General features: G+C 40.1%; 1 long non-coding RNA gene across 1 annotated transcript in view; it reads right to left on the reverse strand.

Annotated features, from left to right (window-relative positions):
• Positions 1-10,420: 10,420 nt before the first annotated feature.
• Positions 10,421-15,079, reverse strand: part of LOC123327686 — a 55,851-nt gene continuing 51,192 nt past the window's right edge. Inside the window, exon 3 of the long non-coding RNA XR_006542346.2 lies at positions 10,421-11,907. This is a non-coding gene — a long non-coding RNA (uncharacterized LOC123327686). The remainder of the gene's footprint in view (positions 11,908-15,079) is intronic.

Consider the following 15,079-nt stretch of genomic DNA (forward strand, 5'->3'; position numbering starts at 1 on the left):
AAGAGCATAAGAAACTTGATAGCTGGACAAAGGAAAGTATGGTGACAGCTTGTATTTATACAAAGATAATATTCTGCATGGCTGCATAGTTGCAAAGTGTCTGGCTGGTATAAAACTCAGATGGCTCACAAGGAGGCTTAGCTGAGATTCATTGGTTAGGTTCACACACAAACTACTAATTGGCCCAGTAGTTCAGGCATGGAGAGTAAACAGTGGACTTGCAATAAATTACATTATAATTCTATAGTAACACTCAGGGAGAAAAGTTGGAAAGCTATATGTTACTACAAACAATTGAGGATATTAAATCATCCCTGATTACCAATGATTTTTCTTTCTTTGTTTTTTAAGTCTTTATTAAATTTGTTACAATATTGCTTCTCTTTTATTTGGCTTTTTGGTTGCAAGTCACCTGGGATCTTAGCTTCCTGACCAGGGATTGAACCAGCACACCTGCATTGAAAGGTGGTTTTAATCACTGGACTGCCAGGGAAGTCTCACCATTGACTTTTCTTTCCCCAGCAGTCCCTTTCCTACTGCTAAGCAATAAGTCTCCATGACAAAGCTAAGTGCTGGTCACATGGAATGGGCTGCCCTGTTCTATAAATCATGTTTGCATGTATCCTAATCTTGGCCTACCTGACCCACCTTACCCTTCTATCATCTAAAGCAACAGTCATACACTCAGATGCTCAGAGGTTACCAGCAGGTAATGAGTAAAGCAGGCCAAGAAGAAGGAATCTCTTGCCCTCTGTCTTATATAGTTCCACTTACGGTAGGATATTTGTGATGTTCCTCTTGATTCCACCACAAGAAAAACAAAAGTTCAGGTGTATCAATAAATGGGAACTGACAGCTGGACTTGCTGTCAGGAGGATAATAACTGGTGGGACCTTGGGGAGGTGGTGAGCACAGGCTAATGTCAGGAGGATGCCCACCCCTCAGCTCTTCTCAGAGGCTTTGGATCTGGTGTTGCCAGCAGACATGTGCTCTCGTGTGACTATAATATCTCTCATTTTACAAGAAGAGAGAGAAATCTGGAATTTTTTAAATGGGACATTTTCTAAGTTTTGAAAATAGGCAACTAATTGAAAGAAAAATCCTTTAATGACTGTGCAGGCAAAGAGCATCTTGGCCAAAGAATAAGTGCCTGTGGGCTGATTTCATAATATAGGTTTATAGCTTGATATCTCTGATCTAAATTAACTTTCTAATATCTTTGTGAATGCTATTTGGGGCCCAAAGAGAATTCCATCGCAGCTGACCTGTTTCTCTTCTTCAGGGCAGCCCATTCTAGCCAAGGGTAACTCCCCAGTGTGGGGGTGGGGGGTGGTGGTGGGGGGGGAGGGGGCGAACAAAAATCTACTGACAAAGACAGTTTGGCAGTACACTAAATTAAAACACCCTGATATGTTCACATCTCACTTGGTGGCTGTGAGTAGCACAGTGATCTTGAGAACTCTACCTGTATCAGAGAAGGGGAGCTACGTTTTGCTATCTGTATCACTAACAAGGGGCTTCCCAGGTGGTGCAGAGGTAAAGAATCCACCTGCCAATGCAGGAGATGCAAGAGAAGCGGGTTCAGTTCCTGGGTTGGAAAGATTTACTAGAGGAGGGAATGGCAACCTACTCCAGTATTCTTGCCTGGGAAGTCCCATGGGCAGAGGAGCCTGGAGGGCTACAGTCCACGGGATCACAAAGAGTTGGATGCGACTGAACACACATGTACATACACATCACTAACAAGAGACAGGAGCTCAACCACATGTACACACGGCTCTATAGGCACCATACCAGCCCATCACAAGGAATATTCCTGTATAAAAAACTCTCTGATCTTTCAGCCTCACTCACAGTTAAGGAAAGCAATCCAAGAGAAGCCAACCAATGCCTAGAGGCCCAGCGCTTGGTCAATATGCAGAGTTCCCAGTAGTGTGGTTCAGAGATAGGAGATAGACTTCTTAACCAAACCAATTAGATATATGTCTTGGCATGAAATGCATAACCACAAATTCTGTGCTTCTACATCTGGGATCAGTGAGACCCACTAAAAACATTTAAAAGTATCCTCTGGAATTTTGGATAACTCTGTCTTTGGCATGTGCTGTGCTGTGCTTAGTTGCTCAGTTGTGTCCGATTCTTTGTGACGCCATGGACTGTAGCCCGCCAGGCTCCTCTGTCCACAGGATTCTTCAGGCAAGAATACTGGAGTGGGTTGCCATGCTCTCCTCCAGGGGATCTTCCTAACCCAGGGATCAAACCCAGGTCTCTGGCATTGCAGGCGGATTCTTTACTGTCTGAGCCACCAAGGAAGCCTGGTCTTTGGCATATTGACATCTAAAATACAAACAACTACGTCACATACATATAGGCAGGATAGATTTAATGGTCCAGAATAATGTTTCAAGTCCTCTGACCCTTCCCTGCCCAGGCACCTCTAGGATAATATTATCATGTGTTTTATCATTGGCTGCTCCCCTTTTCCTTACTAAGGTATGAAATTATCTTGGTGGAAGTACACGTCCTCACCAAAATGACATGCATTATCTTTGTATGAGAGGACAGTACAGAAATATTTTAGCTTGGTGGACTGTCAACTACTTCATCTACCTATTCCAGAAACAGAATTCTATTCAGAGCCTTCCATCCATTTGTATCTATCTATCTACAGCCAATCATAGACCATTGGCCAGGCAGAAGGAATCTTATAAAATTCATCTTCCTAACAGTATATCTGGTCTACCTACCACACTTCCTATATTCAGAATTCATTACAACTCTCCACCAAGAACACTTTCAATAATTTCTACCTCTATTACTTCTTTACCTTACTACCTTTCCAGCAACTTCTGAGTTTCTGAAATCACTCCAAGCTACCCAAGAAAATCTACAGGACTCTCTTGAACACTAAAAGGAACAAAAACCAAAGGCAATGGACCTAAAAGACAAAATGAGAATCAGAGATACCATCTGGGATTTTTCTTGATGCATTCATACTCCCTGGCTCTACAGACTTGCTAGAAGACTATTTCTCAGGACTGCCAAAGACAGGAGAGTGATAATCACACCTCAAATTCTGATGAGAATAATTAGATAAGGAAGTCTCAGCCCCAGGAAACTTCCAATTCACTTGTTGAGCTTGAAATATTTTCAAAGGCAAAAGACCAAATCATGTACAAAAGAAAAAAAAGAGAAAGGTTGGCATCACACTCTTCTCCACAGCAGTATTCAGTGCCAGAGAACTGATGAGGAAATGTGAAACAGAGTTCTGGAGTAAAGTAAGTAGGACCAAAGAATATTTTCCCAGGCATGGTGTCATGTAAGTAAAAACAAACATACTTTAAAAAGAAAGACCTCAGGGAATATAACACACCGAGCTTTTCTTGTAAAATATATCTGATGACAAAAACTCAGCTGATTAAGAAATGAATCAAAAGTGAAAACTGGGAAATGGGTAAATGGTGGCAAAAAAAAAAAAAAAAAACACCACAAAAAAACGTGAGCAATTAATCCATTTCCAGATAGAATACTGGAAAATACAGAATACAACTGTAATAAATCTTGACAGTATAAAAAAACAACTCACAAATATGGCAAAATCGTGACGAGTATGAGACAACAAGCTTAAGAGGGCTGCAGTTCTCATCTTTCATAGCAAACAGCGAGCCAACTGACACTGTCTAAAACCAAAGCATTTAACTGAAACACACCAAAAAAACCAATTTCAACCTCTTATTTTTAACAAATTCATTTTTAACTTTTTATAAAAAAGAAATAATGTATTTTGTGATAAAAAATTTATTTGAAGTCCATCAATTCCTTTAATTTTTTTCTCTCAATGAAAATTAAAGCTGCTACTTTTATTTTTGAAACGAGATCATGTAATAAAAGTTCATCCATCCATCCAATCGACTATCCTTATCACATAGATTCTGGATGAATGATGACCACTTGAGTGGTGCAGTGTGGCAGCCCAGATGCTTTTATCTGTATACATGTGTATATATTTTCTGCACACCTACCAAGTGTGGAATGATGGTTGGAATGATGTTGCCATAGTGTTAATGGTTATTTCTAGGGGGTTGGATATGAAGTGATTGTTCCAACATTTTCCTTTGCATTTTTCAATATTGCTGAAAAATTTTAAAGCATCTCATCTTTTTACAAAGAACATTTTTCTTTAAATAAAAAAGAAATACACGTTGAAGTGAACCATTAACCTTGAATACTCCCCCTTATATAGGCAATAATCCAGAACTTAGGTTTGTTTTCACACTCCTGCTTCAATTTGATCTCGCCAACTATAAACTCTTGGCCTTGCAGTCCGAATTTTGAGCTCATCCCCTAGCCTCTCTGTCCTCCTTATTTGGAACCTAACTTTCTCCTCTGGATACCTATCCATGCTCCAAGTATCCTAGAGGAAGTAGGCTGCAGTTTTTTCTGCCTAAAGATTTCTGCAAGTCTGATATCATAATATGTAGTGAATGTTATTTTACTCAGAAATTAAGGGAACCCTAAGATTTTAATTAATTTTACCATTTTGTAACACTACATAAAATTGGAAACTTTTATTTTAAATTGGCTATCCAGGACCTGAACTCCAGCCTTTATTTGGGAAGTTCTCCAAGCTATGGACATCTGCTCCATGGGACATGGATGCTGAGAATTCCAGAAGCTTTCTCTCACAGAAACTCCATCTCACACACACCCAGATGTACACTTGTCCATTCATTTGAACCAGTCTGAGATTTCAGTGGGCTTCTCTGATTGCTCAGTTGGTAAAGAATCCACCTGCAATGCAGGAGACACAGGTTTGATCCCTGGGTGGGGAAGATCACTTGGAGAAGGAAATGGCAACCCACTCCAGTATTCTTGCCTGGAAAATCCCATGGAGAGAGGAGCCTGGCGAGCTACAGTCCAAGGGGTCACAGAGAGACAGACATGACTGAGCAACTGAGCATAGCGTAGCATAGCGATTCCAATGGGGTGAATAAGGCAACGAAGTAGTCAGTGGAGAAATCATTTTAGCAACAGCAGCCACAGCAACTTCACTAGAAGCAGCACCAACTGCAGCATCGTGCCCCGCGCTGGCGGAGACAGGTGGGTGGGCTGCAGCCTCCATTGTTCAGCTGTGGCCGTGATTCTAGCTGCTCAGCCGTCCTTTGTTCCTGTCTGTTTTCAAAGCCTGGCATTTTAGTCTTCCTGGAAATTCTGTGGGCTTTCCAACAACATTTCAATAAATTCCTTCTCTATTCCAATCAGCCTGCGTCTGTGTCTATCACCTGCATTAAAAATTTTGATGTACGCTGTACTTACACCATGATTCTACATACTTATATTTTAAATTATTGGTATAGGACATTCAGACTTAAATTCAAATCCAGATACTTGTCTGTATTGCTAATCCTGCCCAGGCTTTTGCCAACCCTGTTTACTTAACAATGGACTCCTCCGCTTTCATCTTCTAGTAATTCATTCAATGATCATTCATTATGTTCAACATTGTGCTGAAATCTGGGGATTAAAAAAAAAAAGAAAAGCAAGACAGTATGTTTACCATCAAGGAATTCAAATTCTAATGGGGAAGCTAGATAAGAAAATAATGAGGTGGTAAACAGTGGAATGGGGCTTCCCAGGTGGTGCTAGTGGTAAAGAACCCACCTGCCAATACAGGAGACAAGAGACATGGGTTCAATCCCTGGGTGAGGAAGATCCCCTGGAGGAGGGCATGGCAACCCACTCCAGTATTCTTGCCTGGAGAATCCTACGGACAGAGAAGCCCAGCAAGCTACAGCCCATAGGGTCACAAAGAGTCAGACACGACTGAAGGAGTTAGCACGCATGCACACAAATAGTGGAATAAGGAAGGGCACAGGATGTTACAGAAACACCAAAGAGAAGTCCAGGAAGTCAGGAAACTCCAACTCATGAGGGGACCTTGAGGGAATAAGCAGAAGGGAGCCAGGTGGAAGGGCACAGGCAAATGACAGTAAAATGTGACACAGTATAGAACATTCCAGAAGCCTCACGCAAGTTGGCTTTCTGAAGTGTTATGTGTGTATGTGTGTGCTCTGCTTTTCAATCTTGCCCGATCAGCAGAATCACCTAGGGCTTGTTAAATATTAGGTATCTAGTCTCTTCCTCCCAGGAGTCTCAGTATGTCTGGAGTGGGGCCCAGGTGACTCACATAAAAGGGAAACTTTGTCCCTAGGAATGAGACTGGAGGCAAAACTCATGAGACTTTGTAAGCTTGAAAGTTTGAATTGTATCCTAACGGCAAGCTAGAACCATTAGAAGATTTTAAGCATAGTGGTGATAAAATCAGATTTGCACTTTAGAAAAGTTCATTCAAGTAGCAGTAAAGAATTGACGAAGGAAATGGCAACCCACTCCAGTATTCTTGCCTGGAAAATCCCATGGACAGAGGAGCCTGGTGGGCTACAGTCCATGGGGTGGCAAAAAGCTGGACATGACTGAGCGACTAACACACAAAGAACTGGAAGAAAGCTGAGATTAGCAGTCAGGAAATTAGTGGCAGGAAGACCAGTTAGGTTATTAAAAACTACTCTGGTAGAGAGAGAATACGGATCTGAACTAAAGGCTGTCATCTGCAAAACAGAATCAACAGGATAGAATTTAGGGTAGCTGCTCCATAGGGTCGCTAAGAGTCGGACACGACTTAAGTGACTTAGCAGCAGCAGCAGCAGCTGCGACCCTCTGTTTGACCCCATAGATGGCAGCCCACCAGCCTCCGCCGTCCCTGGGATTCTCCAGGCAAGAACACTGGAGTGGGTGCCATTTCCTTCTCCAATGCATGAAAGTGAAAAGTGAAAGTGAAGTCACTCAATCGTGTCCGACTCTTAGCGACCCCATGGAGAGCAGCCTACCAGGCTCCTCTGTCCATGGGATTTTCCAGGCAAGGGTACTGGAGTGGGGTGCCACTGCCTTCTCCGATAGTGTAGCTGACTTAGTTGCTATTGGCTATGGTTAAGAGACAGACATGGTGACTAGGCTTGGGACATGTACACTGGTGCTGGTAGGGGTGAAGTTCACCTGGATGAGACAAAAAATTAAAATTGATGAGTTCAGTTTTGGCCATGTTGAGTTTGAAGTGCATGTGGCATGACAGCCAAATATCTTTGGGATCTTATACACAGAAGTCTGACTCACAGAAGGTGGACAGGAAAAAAAGCTACAGACTGGCTTCCCTTCAGATACAGATAGATGTTATACTGTGGAGGCATTAAAAAAAAAAAAAAAAACTGGAATGAAGGCAGTGGTAATCTGGCCATAAAGGCCCACTTCAAGTTGCACACATGACAGGGAATCAATCTCAACATTCCATTCAAATGGAGACATAAAAGGTAGATTCCTAGGTTCCTGTGGCTGAGGTCTAAGGTAGAATCCCCAAATCTGTATTTTTTAAAAGAAGCTCCCTAAGTAATTCCCACAAGCAACTGGATGTGAGAACTACCACATAGGCTGTAGTTTCCAAATTTACTGCACATTTGAACAATGTGGTGAGCTTTTTAAAATCCCTCCCTCATACCAATTAAGTCAACATGTTTGGGGCAGGAAACAGGTGTCAAGATTTTTTAAGATCCCTAGGTGATTTGATGTGCTTTAAATCTGGGAACTACTGATGTAGATTACTGATAACTAGACAGCTGATAACAAGTAAAGTGTTTGTACATAGTAGCTGGAAGCAGGGCAGTCATAGGTGTAGCATGAATGTAGTCAAGGAGCAGAGTCCAGGTCAGAGCTGAATCAGGACCAATCATCGAGGCTGCTGAAAATAGGAGATATAAAGTTGACCCATGTGACCTTCTCAGAAATGAGTTAGAGTCCTAGTTATGAGCATGAGGTTCTCTGAATAAAGGCAGTGAAACAAAGAGATCCGAGACCTTTGCTTTCTATGAACTGACAGTTGAAAAATTCTAAGTGAATTTATTTGAGATTTTAGGTAGCAACAGAAAGAGAAAACCTTGAGCAAACCTTGAGGAACATGGTCCTTTAAGAAGCAAAGGAGCAGATAGTACTATTCAAGGGAAATGGGAAAGCAAGTCAGAGAGGTAGGAGAATAATCAGTAAGAGTAATAATGCAGAAGTTAATGGCAGAGAGGACTTCAAGGAGGGGGTAATCAACAGTGTCCAATGCTACAGAAAGAAGTGTTAGGATAAGAGGAAACTGGCAATTGGACATATCTCTTCATTCATCTTAGCAACTACTGGAGGGTAGGATGTCTTTTCTCTTGCAACCTGATTAATAACCACCATCCTAACCTCATGATTGCTGCCTTCTTGAGCGAGGGAGGGAGAAGTACTATTCCAATCACAAAGCTCATTAGCATCATCCTTTCTCAAGCCCACATTGCACAAGATGGATCTCAGTTCTAACAGAAGCATCTCGAAACAGGCCTCTAAAATAATCAAGCCTGTGAGCATTGACTAAAAGGAGTACAACGCTTAGTTTAGAGAGGTGAAGGCTGAGAGGGCTGTGATTGAGGCATCCGATTAGTCATCAAAGTCTTCTCTGTTCTTCCTTTGCTCTGTATCTAATTTCCACAAGCTTAACTCCCTCACTCCCACTGGCCCTATCCAGTCTTCAGCGAATGGCTCCTTTGCTGGTCACTGTGCTTCCAGAGTATGGCTGAGCCAACCCATCCCTCACAAAAATCATGCAGCTCTCTTCTATTACCATGCCCCTTCCTCACCCTATTCCCTCCCACAACAAATCAAGGATGGACTTGGGCTCTAAGATTGCCTTGGTTTGTGACCTTGCTCTGACATTTACCTGTCACTGTGACCTTCTGTGACCTTAAATAGCTTAAGCCCTCTGTGCCTTATTTTTATCACCTGTAACAGGGGTAATAATAGTTCTTATTTCATAGGAACATTATGAGGATGAAATGAAATGAGGTGTATGGTAACAGATGAGTGACGTTGTGATTAATTTTGTGCAGATTCTGATTTGTTACCTGTAAAATGCCTGTGAAGATCTTACCTACCTCATATTATTACGGAGATTAAATTAGAAAGTGCACTTAAGGTAAATCAACATAGTGCCTGGTACCATCAGCAAATGGACACTGTTATAGTTTCTAAGAATGACCACATAAAATGTACCTGTACTGTGAAGGTGTCTATAATCCCAGTGGAAATAAATAATTTCTTCCTCCATGCTCTGCTTTTTATTTTAATTTTAGTATGGCAATTATTTCTCTCTCTTTGCACTCTTTCTCTTTTCTATTCTCTTCTGTATTGTTGTTGCTTACAACATCTTACTTGTTGAAAACAAAGATGTAAACAACAACATCTGTATTGTTGTTACTTACTTACATCTTTCTCTCCCCCTCCCTCCTAGATTATTAGATTGAGGACAGAGATTAAGGACTATATTTTACTAATCCCTGTAATTGTTGTATAATACCATGCAATAATTTTCAGATTCACATAGTATGCTCTCATTCACGGGTAGCTGAATGACTTTACTGACATTTTTATACTGGGCTTTTTTTTCTTTTAAATATATATTATAAATTTTAATGATACTTAGTACAGATACAATGAATGGGAAAACTGTATAAATTGGAGCAATCTTTTGGAAGAAAGTATGGCAACCAGAGTTTCCACAAATAGGATACTAGCTAGAGTATATTGATACAGTGGAATAATGTGAAATATTATTAAAGCTATATTAATGGGTATCCATACATATACATATTTGCTGCTATTGAAAGATCTCTAAAATGTATCATAAACATTAAAAAGGTATAAAACTATGTAAATTGTATGCCCTCTTTTGTGTAAAATTAAAATAAAGAGAGATGTGAATTTATGTAGATTTATGCTTCTTAAAATTAGGAAGTATAATAAGCAATTGTTCACTTGGAGAGGATGGTAGAGGAAAGACGGAAATGAGGGCTTTTGCTTTGCGTTTTGGAACTTTCAGCATTGTTTAAATGTTATACCCTCATACAAGCATTATTCCTTATTAAAGTGTTGATGAGAAGGGAGGTTAGGACCTACCCTTTTTTGGTTGTTTTATTTTTTTGTACTTCAATGTATGTTAAAAAATGTATTGCAAAAATTTCCCCCATATTAAGTGCTTGTCAGACTCTATTCTAATGGTTGAGTGACATTCCATCACATGATATATATTATGATTTTTAACCCTTTTAGTTGAATATTTAAGCTGTTTATGCTTTGGTGGTTATTTGATTATTCTTAGCTCTGGACATGGAGAAGGCAATGCCACCCCACTCCAGTACTCTTGCCTGGAAAATCCCATGGACAGAGGAGCCTGGTGGGCTGCAGTCCATGGGGTCACACAGAGTTGGACACGACTGAGCTACTTCACTTTCACTTTTCACTTTCATGCATTGGAGAAGGAAATGGCAACCCACTGCAGTGTTCTTGCCTGGAGAATCCCAGGGATGGGGGAGCCTGGTGGGCTGCCGTCTATGGAGTCGCACAGAGTCAGACACAACTGAAGCGACTTAGCAGCAGCAGCAGCAACTCTAGACATGGAATAGCTGAAGCAGTAGTAAAATTTTGTCATTGATGACCCTTGTAAGAACACAGTTGGTCTTACAGTACTCTCCAGGATGTTCTGAAGGGCTTACTGTGCAATATTGGAATTAGAAATTTGGGAGAGTTGAAGTGCTCTGCACAATAGAGAATTTTGAATCCCCAGCGGCAATGGCAGGACGGAGACTCGGTGGAGCGGTTGGGGGTGGGGACAGAGAATATGAGAGAGAAATAAAATATAAGACTGTGGGCTCCAAGACCCCCCTCCTTCTGTGTGGATTTCTTTCGGAGACTTGTGAAGAAGCCAAATTGTTGGAAAGAGAAATAAAGACAGCATACAAACATGGTAGCCCGAGGCCAATTACATGCAGAGCATAAACCTGGGAATTAACAGGAGCCACAGAGAAGACTCGGAGTTTCACCAGTCAGGGGACTGGGGATGGAGTCAAATGTAAGTAGCTGGCTTTCTCAGTGGCAGGACTTTCCACCTGCTCTGTACAGCACACACCCCTCCTCTGAGGACCTCTGTGTTATTGGCATAATAAAATCTTGTGATTCATAGAACCGAATTGCCTCCTGAAGAGGATGTACACGTTATGCTTTCACCAGATGTGGAGGTGTAGGCCTGATTCACCCCTCCATCATGCACAGTGGGTATTACAGTCTTTACATCATGAGCAATTTAACAGCAAAAAGGTGCTCTCATTGTTTACATGATTCTGCATTTTGGAAAGGTTAACAGCTTTTTCATCTTCATCCCAGTTCTTGCATAAAGTAGAAACCATCACACAGGACCTTCTTTATCCTCTCACAATAACATAAACATAGCATCACCAACTCAATGGACATGAGTTTGAGCGAACTCTGGGAGATGGTGAAGGGCAGGGAAGCCTGGCATGCTTTAGTCCATGCGGTCACAGGGTTGGATACACTGAGCAACTGAATGACAACAACCACCCATACAGCACTTGGTAGGTGCCAGATATTTTTAAGTGCTCTTATAAAGTGTTAACTCTTTTAAAAATTCACGAATCTATGTTATAGGTAACACTTTGCTTCCATGTCACTGATGAAGAAATTGAAGTTCAGAGAGCAGCATTTAACCAAATTCAGCAAGTGGAAGAAGCTGGATTTGAGCCCGTCTTCACAGTCTGACTCCTAAACGTTCCACCATGCTGCCTCTTTTCCCTTCATCCTTCTACAAACCATTCTGCATCTTCATCCTGCTACTGCTTCCAGTCTTTGAAAATTGTCAAAGACCACATCTCCCATTCTCCTGTGGATCGCATCACTCTTCACCATCCAAGGAGTCTCATTCATTAGTTCTCTTCTGTCTCTTGCATCTTCAACCTCCCTTCAGCCCAGGTATTACTCATTCTAAAAAATAAAATTAAATCAGTCACACTAAGGAGCAAGCAAACAGCAATAACTGGCATGCCTGTATTTCCTTCCAACTACTAGAGTTTTTCCTCTTTTAATCTTGTCCAGGGTTGACTTTGCACCCTCAGTTACTTCTCAGCACATTCCAATCTTGTTTCAGCCAGCCCACTGAAACTATGTATGCCAAGTATAGCAGTAACATTAGTTTTTCCAAATCCAATGGATCTTTCTTTCACTTAATTTATATTTGATACAGTTAACAATCCCCTCTTTGGGATATACTATACTGTGGCTTTCATTCTAACTCTTCCATCTCTTCTTAGTCTTCTTTGTTAGCAACTCTTCCTATGCCTAATCTCTAAAATTAACTTTCCTGAAAATGTAAACCTGTGATTTCTTTTCTTCTCAGTATACACACTGTCTCAAGTTAATTACATGCAGTCTTGTGGTTTTAAATACTATATCCCTGGTAATATCTCCCTAATTTGTCTCACCTGCCAGCTCCACTGGAACATATATCATCCTAACTTAACCTCTCAGTTAACCTATCAAAATTGAATTTATCTTCTTCCCAAATCAGAGAACCTCTTCCTTATCCTTTACACCTATTATGTCCTATGAGGTTAGGGACCAAGATCGTTTTGATCATTACTTGATACTTAGATTCTGGCATGGCTGTTTATGCATAGAGGGTGCTCAGAAGATACTTAATGACGGAATGAACGAAAATTTTGTTTTGGTTTAAGATAATTCAGAAACTAAACTTCTTTATGTATAGACTTATAACTGATTAATAACGTACACCTAGAATGACTGGGAAAAACAACATATGAATGAGTGATTTTGAAAATCAGAAAAAAAACTTCAGATATTTTTCTATACATGTGTCTTAGAGTTGAAAGGAGACATAGTTCAAATCTCTTGTTCTACAGATCAGGAAATTAATGTAGTTTACTTGCCCAGTATGACATCAGTTTTGACAGAACTGAACCAGAATCTTACAGTCTTATCACTGTGGGATACTCCAAGATGTTTCAAAATTTGTACAAGTTCACTATATTACATTTGGGTGTGTTGGGTATTGTATTACTCATACAATAAGTGTGTGTGTGTGTGTGTGTGTGTGTGTGTGTGTGTGTGCATATATATAGGCTTCCCAGGTGGTGCTAGTGGTAAAGAATTCACCTGCCAGGGTAGAAGACACAAGAGACACGGCTTTGAACCCTGGGTGGGAAAGATCCCCTGGAGAAGGAAATGGCAACCAGATCCAGTATTCTTGCCTGGAAAATTCCATGGACAGAGGAGCCTGGCGCACTACAGCACAAGGGCAGCAAAGAGTCAGATATGACTGAGCATTGAGCGTGCGGGCGCACACACACACACACACACACACACACACACACACACACATCACTCCTTCCAACAGTAACCCCATAGGCTAGAAAAGTGCCTGACCCATAATCAGTAGTCAATAGATTGTTGACCAAGTCTATTATTTTTAGTGATGACTGAAGTAAACTCTATCTGTTTTTGCTTCAAAAATATAGTCATCTATTGTTTTAAACATACACTCCAGAATGCATAGTATGAAAAGTATACATGAGATTATAAATTCAATGAAACATTTGGAATTAGGCTTGTTTTTAAAAATCTAGAAACTGTAGCTCTTCTAAAAAAGGGGGCAACCGTTTCTTTCAGGTTTCCTATCTGGACCAGGTGCTTTACACACCCTCTCTTGTTTACTCTGGCAGCCCAGCAGGACCATTTTACATGTCAGGGGAGAGTAACTCCACAAGAGCAAGGGATTTATCTCGACTTATCTAATAAATATCAGATGGGAATTAAATCCAAATCTGAAGCCACAGCATAAGTTTTTCCCCCTCTGATGAGCTATGTTTTCCAAACAGTGAGAAGTATTATTTTCCCAAGGACTAGACTACTGAGTTCAAAATAATTTTGTGTAGCACAAAGCAGAAGGGGGAGTAGAATTAAACTAATGTGTTTCTTCTGAAATTAAAATATACATAAACATATAAAAAAACTTAAAGGCTTGTAACTAAATTCTAACTTATGTTTTAATGTTTTGATTCAACTTTATTGAAGATAATTTATATAAAATAAAATTCATCATCTTAAGTTTACAGTTTGAATGAGCCTGACAAATGCATATGCCTTTTAGTCATCACCCAAATCAAAAAAATATATTTCTATCACACATAAAGTTTCACCACCTCTTAGTTCCTGGTCCCAGGCAACCACTGACATGCTTTCTGTCTTTTTAGTTTTGTCTAGTATAAAATTTTATATAAATGACATATAATCATATGTTTTTGACTTTTATCACTCAGCAAAATGCTTTTATATGTTTTATATGTGTATATATACATATATATTGCAATTATCAGTAGTTCACTTCTTAAAGGCAGGATATAATTTTTTTTTGTCCAGTATGACAATGTCTTTCTTTTAACTGGGAATGTTTAAGGTCCAATTAACATTTAATACCATTATTGATAGAGATGGATTTAGTACGCCAGCTTATTGTTTTCTGGGTTTTTTTTTTCCCCGTTATTTTCTCTCACGCTTCCCCCATTCCTGCCTGATTTTGGATTATTTCACTATTTTTTTCAGTATTCCATTTTGTCTACTGGTTTTTAAGATATCTTTTTGCATTTTTTTAAGAAATTTATCTCGGAATTACTCTCTATATCTATCACCTTTCACAGTCTATCTAAAACTAATATTATACTAACAATTTCATGCAAAATATTAAAGTCTTTTAACAATATAGACTGCTTACTCTCCTCTTGCCATGCTTATGTTATAGATAATCATTATACTGATATGGGTTTCCCTGGTGGCTCAGACAGTAAAGAATCTGCCTGTCAATGCAGGAGATCCAGGTTTGATCCCTGTGTCAGGAAGATCCCCTGGAGAAGTGAATAGCAACCCACTTCAATATTCTTGCCTGGAGAATTTCATGGACAGAGGAGCCTGGTGGACTATTATCCATGGGGTCACAGAGTTGGACACAACTGAGTGACTATTACATACACACTATATTGATATACATTGAAAGTAATGCAGGAGAACATTATAATTTTGCTTTAAAAGTCATATGTGTTTTACAACACTCAGAGGGAGAAAATATTTATTCAGATATTTATCA

Source organism: Bubalus bubalis, chromosome 10 (genome assembly GCF_019923935.1).
Source record: "Bubalus bubalis isolate 160015118507 breed Murrah chromosome 10, NDDB_SH_1, whole genome shotgun sequence".
Taxonomy (NCBI): Eukaryota; Metazoa; Chordata; class Mammalia; order Artiodactyla; family Bovidae; genus Bubalus; species Bubalus bubalis.